The 17,159-nt window shown below is 36.0% G+C and overlaps 1 protein-coding gene and 1 pseudogene across 6 annotated transcripts in view; one reads left to right on the forward strand and one right to left on the reverse strand.

Moving 5' to 3' along the window:
• Nucleotides 1-17,159, reverse strand: part of NRG3 (neuregulin 3) — a 1,032,879-nt gene that overhangs the window by 707,603 nt on the left and 308,117 nt on the right. The window lies entirely within an intron of this gene.
• Nucleotides 8,732-10,613, forward strand: LOC123649777 (annotated as a pseudogene). The gene has a single exon (XR_006739133.1). The product of XR_006739133.1 is annotated as a glomulin-like (transcript).

Raw genomic sequence — 17,159 nt, forward strand, 5'->3', positions numbered from 1 at the left:
GTCAAATTTGAGGATAACTTAATTAAGCAGCAAGTCCTTTGAACTAAATGAAAAATGAAGGCTGCCCCTTAACACCAGGTCTCAGGGAGAAGAGTGAATAAAGGAAAGTAGTCAGATGTTCCAGAAAGACAAGAAGTTACAGAGAATTGGAAAGAGTAAAAGGCCTGCCCACCAGTCTGTCTTGGAGTAACATTTCCTGTGAGATCTTTTGCCAGTACCATGTTCTTTATATTCAAGAGGAGTATTTTATTTAAGAACTGTTTATTGAATCTTCTCCACTTCACTATCGCTTTTCATTATAAAAATCATTCCTAGAGTCTGTCAACACCATTTGTAGAGTGCTTCTAATCAAATCAATGACAAAGCAGTATTCAGATGGAAACATTAGTGTACTAACTCAAACACAATTTCATATCTCTTCTTTGTCATCATGTAAAATTAGAAATAAGTAAAAGAATAATCAAGACGAGAAAGAAACCCCTTTTAATATTTTCCCATTATTGAACCCAGGATGAAGTTTAAAATCAATAAGTAATGCAATAAAAAAAAATAACGATGACCCAGTTGCCAAATACAGAGTGGAGTCAGTTGTCAGGAGCTCAGGAAGTTTTCCTCCAGCATGTCTCCAAAAGGATGGAGAAGGCAGAGAACAGCCAGGGCAGAATGAATAGTTTCAAAGTTAAAGTCATTAACTCAAGATCCACTGTCTGGAGAAAGGGGAAAGCAGCAGTGATGGTGGACTGAAGCTGTAGTGGGGGTTGCAGAGGGCAGAACTAAAGAAAAGGAACAAGGGAGGCTATCATTCTCACATCCTAACCGTGAGATAGCTGATGAAGGAGACAGATTTGAAAGAGTCATATGTACCACTGACATCTGGCTCTTAGTGGATTCACAAGAAGGCAAGCAATATGTTATAGCACATATACAGAAAATAAAAGATAAATGTCCTATCCCGAAAAGAGACTCAGCTTCACATTCGCCAATTGAAAATTTCTGGAAAATGCGGTTCAAAGTTTTCCTAGTAATAGCAACGATAGTAGCCGACAATCATTGAGCACTGGATGGGTGTGAACTCCCTCCTGGGCATAGAGAGACCATAAGTCCAACAGATGGGGATTTGGACCTGGATCAACTAACTGTGGGACTTTGGCCAAATTATGTGAGCATTTTTAACCTCAGTTTCTTACCATAAATGGGGACACAATAAGTACTTTGTAGAGACGGATTCAAACATGTAGTGCACACAATGCCTGTAGTGCGTTAAGAACCCAGTCAATGTTTGCTTTCAGTTGACCTGCTAATAATCATCCTCACAATTCTAGGATGTAAGCACTAGCACTTTTTTCCAATTTAAAAAGTTAAAACCTGGGATTCATAGAGATGTTTAGGAACTTTTCAATGGTCAGATAGCTAGGAAGTATGGAAGTAAACCCACAGGGACCCCAGCAGCAGCACTAGAGGGTGTACCTCCACAGTGCTTTCTTGCCATTCTGTACTTCTGACAATGTGTTAGCTCCACCTGTGTTTCTGGGACACTGTTCAGAACGGCAAGACGTTCTACACATGATCAAATACCCCCAGCTTAGAAGTGGTAATAAAGCTAAGAACTCCTTGTCATGCAAAGGAATAAGTCATCCCTGGTGAGAAAGATTGGTTTCAAAGAGGAGCCACAGATAGATCTCAGTATCCTGGGAATAACTGTTTCTCCTTTAGGGAAAGCCAGAAGCTAGAGAAACATGTTTATTTCCTTAACTCATTAAGATTGAAAGTCTATTTAAAAAAAAAAATTTGAGTTATGCATGGATACATTATTGTGGTAAAATGTAAGAATATCAGAAATAGTATTGTATGTATTGTACTTAGAGATACTAACGCAACCCTATCACAAGGTGTGAAGTTGAACAAACAACACAAAGTATTACAAATCTCAACAACATAATTAATAAGTTATAAATAATAGAGGTATTGAGAGAGCTCACTGAATGACATTATCACAGGGACATGCCACATGCTCTCAACACACTTCAACAAAATACTAAAATAAAAGACAAACAACACTAAAGAAACTATATACAAATTTTCTCTCAAACATTTTTCTTTAAACATTATACAGTGATTGTATTTTAACAAGTGGAAATGTGGGGAAGAGAATCCAATTCTAAGTAACATCCTAAGGACCTCACTCAATGTATTCCACGTAGTTAATTATAATGTATATAATTAATATGCTTTGTAGCTATCATATTGATAATCACTGTAAGTTTAATTATTTTTATTAAAATTTGTGTGTGTCAGCACGTTTGCTTCTGTGTGCTCCTCTAAGGCTTTATTGTTATTCACATTTTCCAGGTTGTGCTGTTGTAGTGTAAAACGCCCTTTGTTTGGAACCAAACCATGTGACCTGGCTGGGTGTGTTTGCCCCACCTGCTAAGCACTTTCTCACCCTGTGTGTTAATCTTATAAAAGAAAACAATAATATTTCCCATTCAAGGTATTATGTGCGTGACACATAATTTATGCTTATGCTTAGAGTCTATCCCATTTTATATAAGGGTCTAATTAATGCAGCTTCTAGTAGTAATTACAGGAATAGTAGCATATATTTTTTAGAGAAATCATGTCTTTCTTTGCAATTTGTAGTCAACTGATTTTAGGTTTTAATACTGTGGTTATAACCTGTACTTTTTTTTACTTGCTGCTCTTTTGTCTCCTATTTCCCTCATTAGCATTTAATGTATTATTTTTACTTACCTTTTAGGTCCTTAGTCATAACCGTACACAACTGCATTTTTTTCTTGCTCTTACACACATTTAAAACAATGAATTTCCTGCTAGTTCATTTTTAATAGCATAATAAAGATTTTGAGGTCTAGTGATTATATTTTCAATATTTTCTTTAATATTTAATAATAATCTTATGATTGAAATGATAAATAATTTTAGCAGAAATGGTGAAGTAAGTTACGTTTATATTATTCTTGTTTGTTTTAGAAAGTCTCTTCTATTTCTACAGTAAAGGAAATGCTTGGTGAAACATTCATGTTTTGCCTTGTGAAAGTGGAAACTCTTTTTACTATTATTTTTAGTATGCTTATGATGAATAGCCGCTGTATTTTTACGAGATACTTTCTTGGCAATTGAGATAATTATATAGAATTGAACAATGTTTTCTTTTGATGTGCTCTGTAAAGTTAATAATTTTCCTGGTGTGATATCACCTCAGCATTCTGGGGTTAAGTCCTGTAGGTTTTAATAAATAAGGCTTCTCATATCTTGCATCCTATTTGCTAATATTATTGTGGATGTTTCCATTTGTTTGCTTATTCAACCAAATAATTATTAAGCAAACACTGAAAAGGATCATTCTGGGTTCTGCCGAAGTTCAATGACGAATAGAAGAGTCACTATTGTCAGGAAACTCAGTCTCTTCAAGGGGCAGTCATCAATGCAGCTGTAATACTACACATTCTGCTTTATGCATCCTAAAGTTGTTCTTTTGTTCATGAAAAAAAATATTTGTTTATTTTACTCTGTGCTTGAAGTATAACCTGACAAAGAAAACAGTATGATGCTGTCTTCAGGGAACTCCTAGTCTAGGGAAGACAGCCAATAATCATATAAACACACTAATCAAATATTTGACCAAAAAAAGGTATTAGCTGCATCCTAGAATCCAGGCTGTCATTTTAAGTGCTGAGGATATAGTAATGAACTTAACAACCCAAAATCTGCCATTTTGTTGCTCACATGATGGTGGCATGTAAATAAATATGTTAATTGTCCTTGCATTGAGGCAGGGACAACACACAATGAATGACAGGGAGCCCTGATCTCACTTGTAAGACATCCCTGGAAAGATGACACAACTGGCTGTTGTGATGCTGTTTCACACTTTGGCCTAGTGACTCACTGGGCCATAATCCTATAACACTTTCTGTCATCATAAAACAGAGGTCATAAGAAAAGGAAAGGGAGTCACTTTGCATCTCTCACAGGTTGGGTTCCACCCGGGAAACTACGCAGTGGTGCCTGCAGCCGTACGGTACTGTTTTCTGTGAGCGCTGGGGCTCTGATCCTTTTCCTTCACCATCCTGTACTCCTGCCAACTGATTACATTTACAAGTGAAAGGACATACCAGAAAATGAGGCAGAGTGTATGAAATATGTGTATGTAAACTGTATGTGTGTTACTTGGGCATGTATGGAAATGTGGTGCCATCTGCGGCGTATGTGTGTGTGTGTATGTCTATGTGTGTGGGCATCTGTGGGTTGCTTGACCATAACTTGCACTCTGAGTGCACAAAGGCAGCAAAAACCCTGGTAGTGTATTCAGTGGGAATTCAAGTTCTTCCATAGTTCAAAGCCTCTAGCTCTGATTCTCTGCAACTTAGGTGATAAGGCAGGCAGGAGCAAATGCTGCCAAGACCAGAACTGAATTAGTAAATGCCCACAAGAAATAGAAATTGGCTTGGAGCTGTGAAAAAACTTCTTCCAACTGCAGATTTAGGGTATAGATCATTACATGTATGGGCAGACGGCCTGTCTTGCTGCCAATTTTTTTGAGAAATTAAGTGTACTTTGATGCACTAAGAGTAACACACACAAACACACACACACACACACATACATACATATGCTCAGCCTCATCTGTGTTCTAGACCCTTGCTTGGCTCTTCGCTCATTTCAGTTGCAGGTGCCGTGACTGACTCCAGCCTGTTCTGCCCTTTGGAGTAGACAAGCCCACTCTGGCTATGGTAGGAGTCACCTTCCAATAAAGTATCAGCGCTGGAGAATTGTTTTAGGCTCTGTCTTCTGGTGAATTCTTAATTAAAGATATCCTAAGAGGAAATACTTGAGTTCCTCGAAAAGAAGATTTTATACTGATCTACTATAGGATCCAGAAGAAAATTCCAATCTTACCACAATTCATAAACAACATGACTTCCATACAAAGGCAAAAGTAACATGGTTTCCATACAACTTAGCCAAAAGTAAGATGGAGAGAACAGAAAACAACAAAAAAGCTACACATTAGGGTCTGAAAGAAAACATGAGACATAAAGAAGATTACAATGGAAAATCATAATAAAATTCCACACTGGAGACACTAAAGAGCAGGACTGATGCCAAGGACTTGGAAGACCAATTTAAACTTACCTAGAATTTAGAAGAAAAGAATAAAGAAACAAAAATAAGGAAAACATGGCAGATTTGGAGGACAGAAAATGGATTAATGATCCTAATGATCTTCAACAATTATAATTTCAAAATTACTAAAACCCAGAATGACGTTTAAGAATAAAAAATGGTTCCATGTCATGCACAAAGCACATGGCATTGGGAAATAGGTGTCATATTTAGGAGTTTTTTCAAAGGTAGGGAAGCAGGTTTCCAATAAAAGCCCACCATACTCTCCACAACTCGCACACTCAGCTAAATGCCCCCACCACCACCTCAAAGAAAATCTCCTGGATTTTCTTCCTTTAGGAACTTCCTTAATGTCACAACCTTGATTTCAATGATCTACCATAGATGATAACTTCAAGATTTCCAGAAGCTGTTTTTCAGTCTAGGCCTGTAGATAAAACAAATCCACTCCTAACACTTGTATCCCCATTTGGAATCCCCCACCTTGGATTTGAGCTGACCTTCCTGAAAGCTTTTTACCTACTATATACCTGAAAACATGGTTTGTATAGTTAGGGGCCTTAATTAAATATTTGTCACTATGTCCTAAGCGCAAGGAAAGAGTATTCAAATGCACTCAGCAGGTTTGGAGACATTATACACACACACACACACACACACACACACATTTTATATATATATACACACACACACACACACACATATATATAATTTATATATATATATATGCCAGCAATACTATGCATGCCTACATGATTGAAGGATCATAAATCTGCCCACCCTTGGTTTTTCTCCTATCCTAACAATAAAATAATTATCTCATTTTAATTTTTATTATTGGTTTTGTGTATGTCTTGTCTACTCATGTCTTCTGTTTGACTTTGGTCCTTGTGAATTTTTTGCTGTGGTTTCTATCAATTTATGCATTTTTTCTACTGGTGATATATCCTTATTAAATTAAAGTTATGTGTGTATATATCTTATTGTTGTTATATTTCTAAGTTTTTCTCTCAGCCTCAAAATACTGTATTGTTCCTTTTTTTCTTTGAATTTGCAGCATTGAGGTGAAATTTGGCAAGAAATGTGTTTTTATTCATGTGCAACTATTAAAAGGAAAGTCATTTTATTGCATTGGACTATTGTGTACATGAATATTAAGACAATTGAGGTGCTAGAACTAATTTCTTATCATATACAATTTGGGTAAAGGTCCTAGAAAATTGAAGAGATATATATATATATATATATATATATATATATACCTAATGGATGTATATGTATATTTTTATATGTATATGTATATATTGAGGGCACAAAAAAATCATGCAGAAAGAAAAAAAATTGAATCACAAGGTGCTAATGTTTAATGGATATTTATATAGCTACACCTTACAAATGGACCTTAAAATGAATGTATCTTTCACAATACTTTGAGAATTGAATTTCTGTATCAAACATTTTTATAATCTAGACCAGTGAATCTCAACTTGGGATGACTGTACAGAGTTGGAATCCCACATTCCCTGCTCCCCTGAGAACATCTGACAATGTCTGGAGACATTTTTTGTTGTCAACATTTGGGGGATGGGGGTAGACATGTTGCTACTGGCATCTAGTATGTAGAGGCCAGCGATGCTGCTAAATAGTCTACAGTGTTCAGGTGGCCACACAACCAAAGAATTATCCAACCCAAAATTTTAAGAATTGTGGAGTTTGAGAAATTATTTTCTAGATTAACATAACTATATTAAGGTCATATTTATTGACTGCTCAAGACGAGATGTTCTTTGATGTAGCACATTTCATTAGTATATGTACAGTACAATTTATCACTTTTTCTCACAATCTCAAACATGTCTTTGATCGTTTTAAGAAGCACTCAGAGAAAGAATTCTAATAATGGGCAAACCCAGATATACAAACTGAATAGGTTTTTTACATGACACATAGATTGAAGATTTTTGTTTTTTTTTATCCTTAACCATTCTTTGCAATGCAAGCCTCACTCCTTGATTTCCCTACATGCATCCAACCCATCTGTCAGTCACGTGAACTTCCATTTCTAGCCCTTATTACTATTCCAAGTATCCACCAGGCAAAGCCTCAAGAAACACTTTTGTTAAACTCAGAGTGAAATCCAACAAGCAGACAAGACTATGGGAGTGACTCAGTAAAGCTGGGTAATGGTTTTCTAGTAGAGAAGAGAACATAAGCAGAGACACAGCAGAAGAAAGTCCCTTGGAGTCACCAGGAGAACCCCACCCAGAGCAGAGGGCTCAGGTAGAGAAAGAGTGAGAGACAAACCCAGAGGCTGGAAGTGTTTATACTGCAGAGTGTCTTGAATGAGGACTGCAAAGAAGAGTTCTGAGTTCAAAGACGCACTCCTCCTCAAGAAGGGAGTATGCTGTAGGTGCTGTATTTTCCACAATGTAGAGCTGTGTCTTCCATGACTGAACAGAACTGGACCCCAACATTACCTGCCAGTGTCTCTAAGATTATAAAACGTTGCTTATTGGATAACAAAAACATTACACCCTATTCCAAACTTGGATTGAATCCTTGTGGTGAATTCTCATACTGTTGGTAAAAGAATAAATTAGGAAAATATTTATGCAAAAAAGTCTCATCCTACAATTTTATGCTGTTAAACTGTATGGGAAATGATCTAAATTTTTACATAAAATGACATTAATTATTTTATTCTTATTAATGAATACATTATATTAACCTTCCTATTTGTGTGGCAGAGAAGGGGTGATAACTCACTTGTAGATTAAACACAGGACCCACTCATTCATATTCATGGGTTTTAGTTGATCAATCTTTCCAAAAGTATATTTTCTTTGGGTATTTAAGATTATATGACATTATTATATGTCAGAAAAATAAGTCCTCTAGAAAATATTCATGCCAAAAAGAAAATGAGAAAAGTAGGAAATGAGGGTGGGGGTAGAAAAAAAAGTGAATTTGCAGTGGAATACCAATGAATTTCATTTAGTAAGTAAAACAACTTAGGCCATTTAAGGAATACAAAAACTAATGAAAGATGTTATACAATAAAATTTTCATAACATTTCACTCTTTAAAGGGTGTATTGCTGTCATGTATTTGCAACCTTAGTTTCTACAATGATAGAAGGAAGTGTGATGTCAGAGGCTGGTCTTCAAACATGCTCAGATGTAGGAGCACACAGATGTGTGTGCTGCTTTTGCAGAGCACTCCATATCTTAAGAGTACTAACTATATGTCAGGCACTTTTGCAGAATTCACTTCACATGATTTTCTTGAATGCATCACAATAACCCTATGAGATAAATGCTGTTATATTCGACATGTTACAGCTGGAAAAGGTTAGGTGAAAAGAGGTTAAGCAATATGTCCAAGTCAGGAGCTAGGACAGTGGTTTTCAAGCTTTGGGCAGCATCAGAATCACCGAAAGAGCACATTAAAACACAGATTCTGGAGAAGGGCTCCAGGTCTGGCTGAATGAAACATAATTTATGAATGCTTAAGTGTAGGACCCCAGTTAACAGTGTTTTATATTAGTATGTTTCAGCATCAAAACTAAGAAGAACAACTAGGAATGGCTGTGGGGGAACTTCAATCCATAATAAAGAGATGTCAAATCCTAGGAGAATAAGACTTTAAAGAAGAAGATTTTGGCCTATTTCAGTTAGCTGGCCAAAGATGCACAGAAGAAGGGCACATAGACCAGCTATTAGAAATTATTCAAAATGAGAAGAATAAGGTCATCATCAAGAATATGGGCTGGAATCTTGTTGGTCCTGTTGTTCGACGTCTTTTAAGGAATGATAAAGAAGATGATGAGATAAAAGTTTATTTTTTGATGCTTGATTTATTGGTACGGTTATGTAATCCAAAGGAATTATTGTTGGGTTTGCTTGAACTGATTGAAGAGCCCTCTGGAAAACAGATCTCCCAAATTATCCTTCTTTTACTTCAGCCATTACAAACAGTGATTCAGAAACTTCACAACAAGGCATATTCAGTTGGACTAGCATTGTCTACCCTTTGGAGTCAGCCATCTCTTATTCCTCTTCCATATTCAAAAGAACAAATACAAACAGATGACTATGGGCTTTGTTAATGCTGCAAGGCCTTAATAGAGTTCACCAAACCTTTTGTGGAAGAAGTCATTGAAGACAAAACTCACTGGAAGATGAAAATGAAAAGTTAAAAGATGAATTACTGAAATTTTGTTTCAAAAGCTTGAAATGCCCTTTGCTGATGGCACAATTCCTTGAACAATTTGAAGAAGCTGGAAATGATTCTTTAAGGTATTTTGCATCTGAAATAATAGGTTTTTTATCAGCAATTGGACACACTTTCTCCAAAATGATTTTTAATCATGGATGGAAAAAGAGGACTTGGGATTACCTTGAATTTGAGGAAGAAGAAGACAAACAATTAGCAGACTCTATGGCTTCCCTGGCATATCTAGTATTTGTACAGGGCATCAGTGTTGATCAGCTTTCAATGGTCTTAAGCCCATTGTACCTTTTGCAGTTTAATATGGGGCATATTGAAGTCTTCTTGGAAAGAACAGAAGAGTCTGTTTCCCCAAAGGATTGGATCTGCTGGAGAATGGTTTATTGAGAATAGAACACAACAGTCTACTTCACCAGTACTTAGAAATCAAGAGTTTTCTTACTGTACCTCAGGGCTTAGTCAAAGTAATGACACTTTGCCCCATTGAGACATTGAGGAAAAAGAGTTTAGCTATGCTTCAGTTGTATATTAACAAGTTGGATTCACAAGGCAAATATACGTCATTTAGGTGCTTATTGAATACAAGTAATCACTCAGGTGTGGAGGCCTTTATTATTCAAAATATCAAAAATCAAACTGACATATCATTAAAGGGAACACATAACAACAAATGGTTTACAGGACCACAGCTGATTTCCCTTCAAGATTTGCTACTCTTTCTCCCAGAGGGTGCTGAAACAGATTTATTGAAAAACTCAGATAGGATTACGGCTTCATTAAATTTATTGAGGTATTTGGTTATCAAAGATAATGACAATGACAATCAAAGTGGATTAGGGACAGAACTTGGAAAGATTGAAAATAATTTCTTAAAGCCTCTCCATACAGGACTTAATATGTCCAAAGCACATTATGAAGCAGAAATTAAGAACAGCCAAGAAAATAGCCAAGAAGTCCAGAAGACCAAAGATCTTTGTTCTATACCTGTAGGTGGAGAAGATCTCCCTAATATGCCTCCTGAAATGCAGCTTAAGGTCCTACATTCAGCTCTTTTCATGTTTGATTTGATTGAAAGTGTTCTGGCTCGAGTAGAAGAACTCATTGAAATAAAAACAAAGTCTACCTCTGAAGAAAATATTGGGATAAAGTGAAAATTCTACTTCCTAAATAAAAACTAATACTGTATTTTCCATTATGATTTATTTAATACCTCTATACAAAATTTTCTGTAAAAACTTACTGCTAGAAAAATAAATGTAGCTTTTCTCATTTAAAAAAAAAAAAGCACAGATTCTGGGCCCCACGGGTGGAGCCTGAGAATATGAATTTCTAGCAAGTTCCCATGTGGTCCTTATGTTGAAGGTCTGGAAGTCCCACACTGGAACATGTGAGCTAAGATTTGGGTAAGAGTGACGGAGCCCAGGTAGTCAGGATGCACAGCCACACTACCTAAAACTACCGTCTCAGGGACCACCACAGACGTCGCCACATTACGTATGGGACAAAGGTAATCACCTCTGTAGGCACCCTCACCAAAACTGCATCACATAGATTGAAAACTGCCGATTTTAAGTTTTATTTTTGTTCCATTCTAGATATTCCTGGTAGATGAACATTGTCAGGATAGAAAATTTAACAGAGAACATCTTTTCACTGGAAAAAATATGCTTATTAACTTCATTCTTTGAATTGCATAACAATTGTCTTAATTCAAGATGAGCAGAAGAATTAACTTTGTCTGGATTTGCTCAGTATGAGTGTTCTGCAAAAACACACTATGAGAACTTTTTATGCCAAATGATATACTGGACCAGAAATTCTGATTTCTGAAATCTGGGTTTCACATTAATTTTCTAGTGAAAAAAAGAAAAGGCATGTTGCTCTCCCTACTTATAATCATTAAACTGGAAAAAAAAAAAAAACGTGATTACAAAAAATGATGCTGATAAAAACATTTAGAAATATGCAGCTTTGAAAAAAATGAAGTAATACCTTTTGCAACAATCTGGATGGAACTAGAGACCATCCTCCAAAGTGAAGTATCGCAAGAATAGAAAAACAAACACCACATGTACTCACTATTAAATTGGTACTAACTGATCACCACTCATGTGTACAGATGGAAGTAAAACTCTATGGAAATCATGCAGGGTGCAGGGGGAGGATGGGTGAAATCAAACCTAATGGGTACAATGTATGCTATCCAGGTGATGGGCACACTTAGAACTTTGACTCAAGCAGGACAAAAGCAATCCATATAACCAAAACCTCCATAATAGTCTGAAATTAAAAAAAAAAAATTAAGAAGATATACCAGAGATGATTAGTTTTCAGCATAACTAGAAACAGATACAGGTTTCATAGCTATGAGCTTGATGAAAATTTAAGATTTACAAAAAAACACATGAACACATCATAAAATATCTATCTCAGAGCAAGGATATATTTGCTAATTTCTACTATCTTATCTATAAAACACTGATATTTCAGGGCATGCTCCAGGGTATATATAAAATTACAAGATCATCAATTTTGATTAAACACTTTCTAAGTGCTCCTTTTCCTTGGTTCTAAAGAAAATTATCTGGCCTTGTGCAGGAAACATAAAATACTCAAAAATATCCATGAATTCTTTCTGACAACCCATACACAAAGTTGGATTGCAGTAAGGAATTGGCATGTTTTACATATGCAATTAAATATTATTTTACTTATTTATAAAGTGCTGAATATAGATAATTATCAGATTTCTTAGAAGCACAAATACATGGGCCCATAGAATATTAGAAATACCACATTTTAAAAAATGTAAAACAGAGTTTTAAAGTCTAAGGTATAAGTTAGTTGGTATTGTCATTAGAAGTCTGTCTGGCATAAATTGGGATGTATAATATTGAAAAGCAAATGCCTGCTTCAGCCATAAATGACATAATTTATTCAAAACACCTTGGCTTGTCATAGTAATGGTTTGAAAAATAGTGACAGAAGATGATTCTGCAGAAAACTGTCCTAAAATTCATGTGCATACACATAAACACACACCCACAAATACACAGTGCTCATATTAATCAGACTTGTAGCATTGATCATTACTGATGAAAAATAAATAAATTTCGAATTGGAGATGAAAAAGGAGTAGCTGGAGGAGAGACCTCTAGCATATAAAGTTTCAGAGGATGCCAAACAAAAAAAAGCAAGAAGTTAAGTGAAACTAGAAGAATGAAGTCTGAATATTTTAAATGATCTAAAATTAAAATGTTACCTATAAACCATATTGTCCCATTTGCTATCACCTGAGAAATTCTGTATTAAAATTTGATTTCTAGCCATTTTTGCTCATCTGACCTATTATTAAATTTATCCTAGAAATACAGCAAATTATTTCTCATAATTATTCACATGTCTTATTAGAAGAGGTAAAAGTTTATTGCTTAATGAAATTTTACTGGACTTGAAAAAATTAATTTCTACTCACTATAATAAGTGTCAGAAACATAGGTTCTTAATTAACTTCACATTAATAAGGGCCTTCTTTAGACATAAGTATTTACTGGTATTTGCCATGGTGGTGGGCCGAGGGGGAGATGAGCAAGACTCCACAAACATCAGTAAGGTAAGTGAGATTAATGATGCTGTAGCTAGAGAAAACAGAAAGTCTACATTTTTACTTTCCTGATCTTATTTTTTTGGACTAGCATCTGAAGAATAGGTGAAGAAGTCATTTTGAAATGAAGGCCTTTGCCAAAAATAAAAACAAAAATGAATATGCAAAATATGTGATGGAATGGAATCAAATACCTGCATTAGTCACCATATTGGGTGGTCCTATCACTGCAGGAGAGTGGACACCTGCTCAGACTAGTGGCAGCCCAGGAAAGCCTGGTGAAGCGGCACTATTGGCTGTTAACCTGACGGCCACAGCTATTCTTCCTTCTTGAATATAAAACTCGTTAGGTTTCAGGGGAGGCTTGGCCTCTTCTTCAGTTCTAAGCCATGAACCTCAAATAAGCTAAATAAACCCTATTAGCATCATTGCTCTTGTCCTGGACCGGTGAACAAAATGGGTTGTTACATAACACCAGCCACTGAGCCTAAGAAGAAGGGAGCCTCAGTGAATACTTGGCCTCCTTTTTTAAAAGGCAAAAAAAAAAAAAATTGTAAGAACAGAATCTTCTCTTTTCAATGCCTCTGGATGTTGCCATCTCCATAGCTTCTTGGAACTGTGCTAGCATTTTGGAAACTGAGTAGATCCAGCCAAAGAGAAAGAGTCCACTGGCTCTGCATGGCTCACTGGGAAGACAGAAAGAACCAAGGTCCTTAGCAATGGCTTTGCGCACTTGCATTAGTTGGCTCTGGTGCTACTTACCTCCAGATCCTCATTATTTGAAATGAAAACAAAACAAAAAACCTTGTTCTAAAAACATATTTTGGTGGCTTTTCTGTTTCTGGAAACAGCCTAAGTGACATAGTAAGGTAATATGTTCTAACAGTTTTGCTCATTTATTCACCAGACCCATACTGTTTGCCTACTGTGCCCAAGATGCTGGGATAAACAATCTACACAAATGCAATAAAATACTTTATATTTTATAGTATATTATAGATTAGGAAGTGCTTTCAATACAATATGGGTTGAATATATCTTATCTGAATTGCTTGGGACCAAAAGTGCTTCAGATTTAGAACTTTTTCAGATTTTGGAATATTTGCATATACACAATTATATATAAACAATGAGATATCTCAGAGATGGGGCCTCAGTATAAACAGGAAACTCATTTATTTTTCATATATATCTTATACACATAGCCTGAAGATGATTTTATACAACATTTTTAATAACTTTGTTCAAAGTTTTGACCATGGCCCATCACGTGAGGTCAGGTGTGGAATTTTCCACTTGTGGCAGCAATGTCAGCACTCAAAAAGTTTCAGATTTTGGAGCATTTGATATTTCAGGTTTTCACGTTAGGGATGCTCAACCTTTATTTCATTCTTTCGTACTCCCAGTGTAAGCCCATATTGAGGAAACTGAGGTTGAGAAAACGCATGCCTTACATGACATCACAATGTTGGGTGGCAAGACCTCTGACTCCAAATAAGGCTCCTTCTCATCGTCACCCTACCTGTGCCCTCCCTATGAGCTGCATGTTCATGCTCTAGCTTCATGAAGTTCAGAAGCCGTCTGACCTGATCACAAATACCAAAGCTGTCTTAGTTCTGGTAACCAGCAGCATAGCCTGAGCAATGGAGCCTATGGAAATCCACCACTCTCTGTTAATAACATCTTCATTTCAACAGTCTAACCGTGCAATCCTTTGGGATACAGGCAAAAAGTACCAAGATTTGCAATATATTTATTTTTAAATATTTATTTTTAAAAAGCTTCACTGTTCATGTGTGTTTTATAATGTATAAAGGATATTACTTCTGTCATGCATAGATAATTTATAGATGAAGAAAACCACACATATTTGATGTTCCATATATTATCACATATAAGGTTGTGTGGTCAAAACATTTGAAGACCAGTGATCGAATTGTTTTTGATTGACAGACTAGACACTGACACGTCTACATGTCCACTTTGCTTTCCAGGCTAAATGTTTTATTAATTCAGAGTCATCAGTATTGGGCAAGGACCATATGCTAAGTAACATGCAAGATCCCATTAGCTGTCTGGATAATCCAGCCCATGTGACAACTTCTTTGGAATCTCCATTTTCTTATCGTTGAGTTATAAAAATCAAATAATTTATGTGAAAGTACTTTCTAAGCTGTAAAACACCATAAAAGTGTTAAGTTTCAAACAGTGGCTGAAATTAAAGTGCTTGGAATCACAGTGGAGGAAACTGACTTTTATTGAGTGCTACCACTTACATTTCAAATCTTATCTCATTGAGTTGCCACAAAATGTTCAGCAGATGATGTAACTAGAGCAGGAAGAGGACACATTTAACAGGCGTATGTTTATGTACAATGAGCTTCTCTTTTGATCCTCAGAACACATATCAGGAATATTTGTTAGTTTGAATCATGTGAAATTGTTTTTTTTATAGGTCAGTCAAATATCAGCAATTTCATATGGTTCAACTAACATTAGTAGTAAAATGATCATTTTACGTATGAGGAAATGGAAGCCAAGCAAAGTGAAATGACTTACCCAAGGTCAAAGAACTAGTAAGTAGAGTAAGTGAAGCAAATGAAATACCACGTCACACTAAGTGGAAGGCTTTGCACTCGACTGAATTTTACTTTGTATTGCTTGTGGCCCTCTAGATTTTAACCATCAGTTCCAGCTAGTCCTGAAGAAGTGTCTCTTCAGCCCCATACAATAGTGCAAACCACTACAGAAAAATCCTCATCTTTGTCAGAGGTGAATTTTGGAAATCCAGCTCTGTCCTGGGAGACTATCTTGGCTATCTGAGAGTGTGAGTCCCATGTAAGCTTATTCAGCCTCTATGGGGTTGTAGTTATCTGCCAAGAATGCCTTTCTACTCCTTGGAGCAATATCTGAATTTTCCCTCGAAAACAAAGCATACAAAATGAGAGGAGAAAGATTGCATCTCAAACATCTTCATTCTCCCCTGCGTTTTTCTGATGAAGAGCTGTTTGAACTCTTTTTAAAGAAAAGAATTCCTGGACCAAAATTCTAAATGCTGTTTTATCTGAGTGGAAATCTGATAATTTAAAGCTTGGTTAATGGCTTAAAAGTCATTCAGTGGCTTTTCTTTAAAAATAACTCATAATTCCTTCTAATCATCAAAGCAAATAATTAAATGAACATGTGATAGCATGCCTAAGGTTGTATTTTACTTTAATTTCATATACCAAAGGAAACGGGAAGACACGGAAGACCATCTGGATTTTAGGAATCCAATAAATATTAACATTTATCAAGTTCCGTATTTATGGCAGTTCTGTTAATTAGCTTGAAAGGTCATTTCTGGTAGCCATATGATTCTGTAAGTACAAAATGATGATGGATCTATTACACTATACCAAGATACGCAGCTTGTTTTACCATGTCCCAATGACACACAAATCTTTATTTCCTTGCTGGAAGTTTTTGCATTTATATCAAGGAGCTATTCTTGAAAATATTCATATAATATTTACCTATTGTTGTTCAAAAATCAGTGTGTGCATAAATTTACTCAATTTTAAGTAAGGTTTAAAATGTCTATTCATATGTTTTGACAATACTTGCAACCTTAAACAGGTAGTCAATTTGATATGGTGTTGACTTAGGGTGTTTTTCCCCTTCCATTTAGCTTCCTTTTTGATTTTTGGTCTCATTACTGAGCTTCTGGCACAGTGAGAAAGCAATTTTCTCAAGAGTCAAAATTAGTACTGCATCATGAATTATTCAGCCCAACACATTGCTTCTTGTGGCACCCTGTGCTCTTCCAGGCCCAAAGTTTGAAGTCTTCCCTTTCACACATTCCAATCTCCATTCCAGTCCCTGCCCTCCACCCCTTCCTCCTCCCAACATGGCAGTCCAGCAGGCTGGCACCCTGGCACCTGATTGAATTTGCTTTATATTTAAATTTCAAGTCACATAGCCACCTTCTAGCTGGAGAGATTCACAGTGCAATCACATGAGACAGGCTGTTTCCACATAAACAACTTCAAATAATATCTGTGAGATGGGAGCCAGCCTTTAATGACTTCACCTTAAAATAGACTCATTGAGAAGAATCTGGCCAAGCCTCAAAAGTCTAAATAAATGTAATATTAACTCTCTATCTTAAAAGTCTTTATATTTGGCAATTCTAATG

The sequence above is a fragment of the Lemur catta genome, chromosome 14 (genome assembly GCF_020740605.2).
Source record: "Lemur catta isolate mLemCat1 chromosome 14, mLemCat1.pri, whole genome shotgun sequence".
Taxonomy (NCBI): Eukaryota; Metazoa; Chordata; class Mammalia; order Primates; family Lemuridae; genus Lemur; species Lemur catta.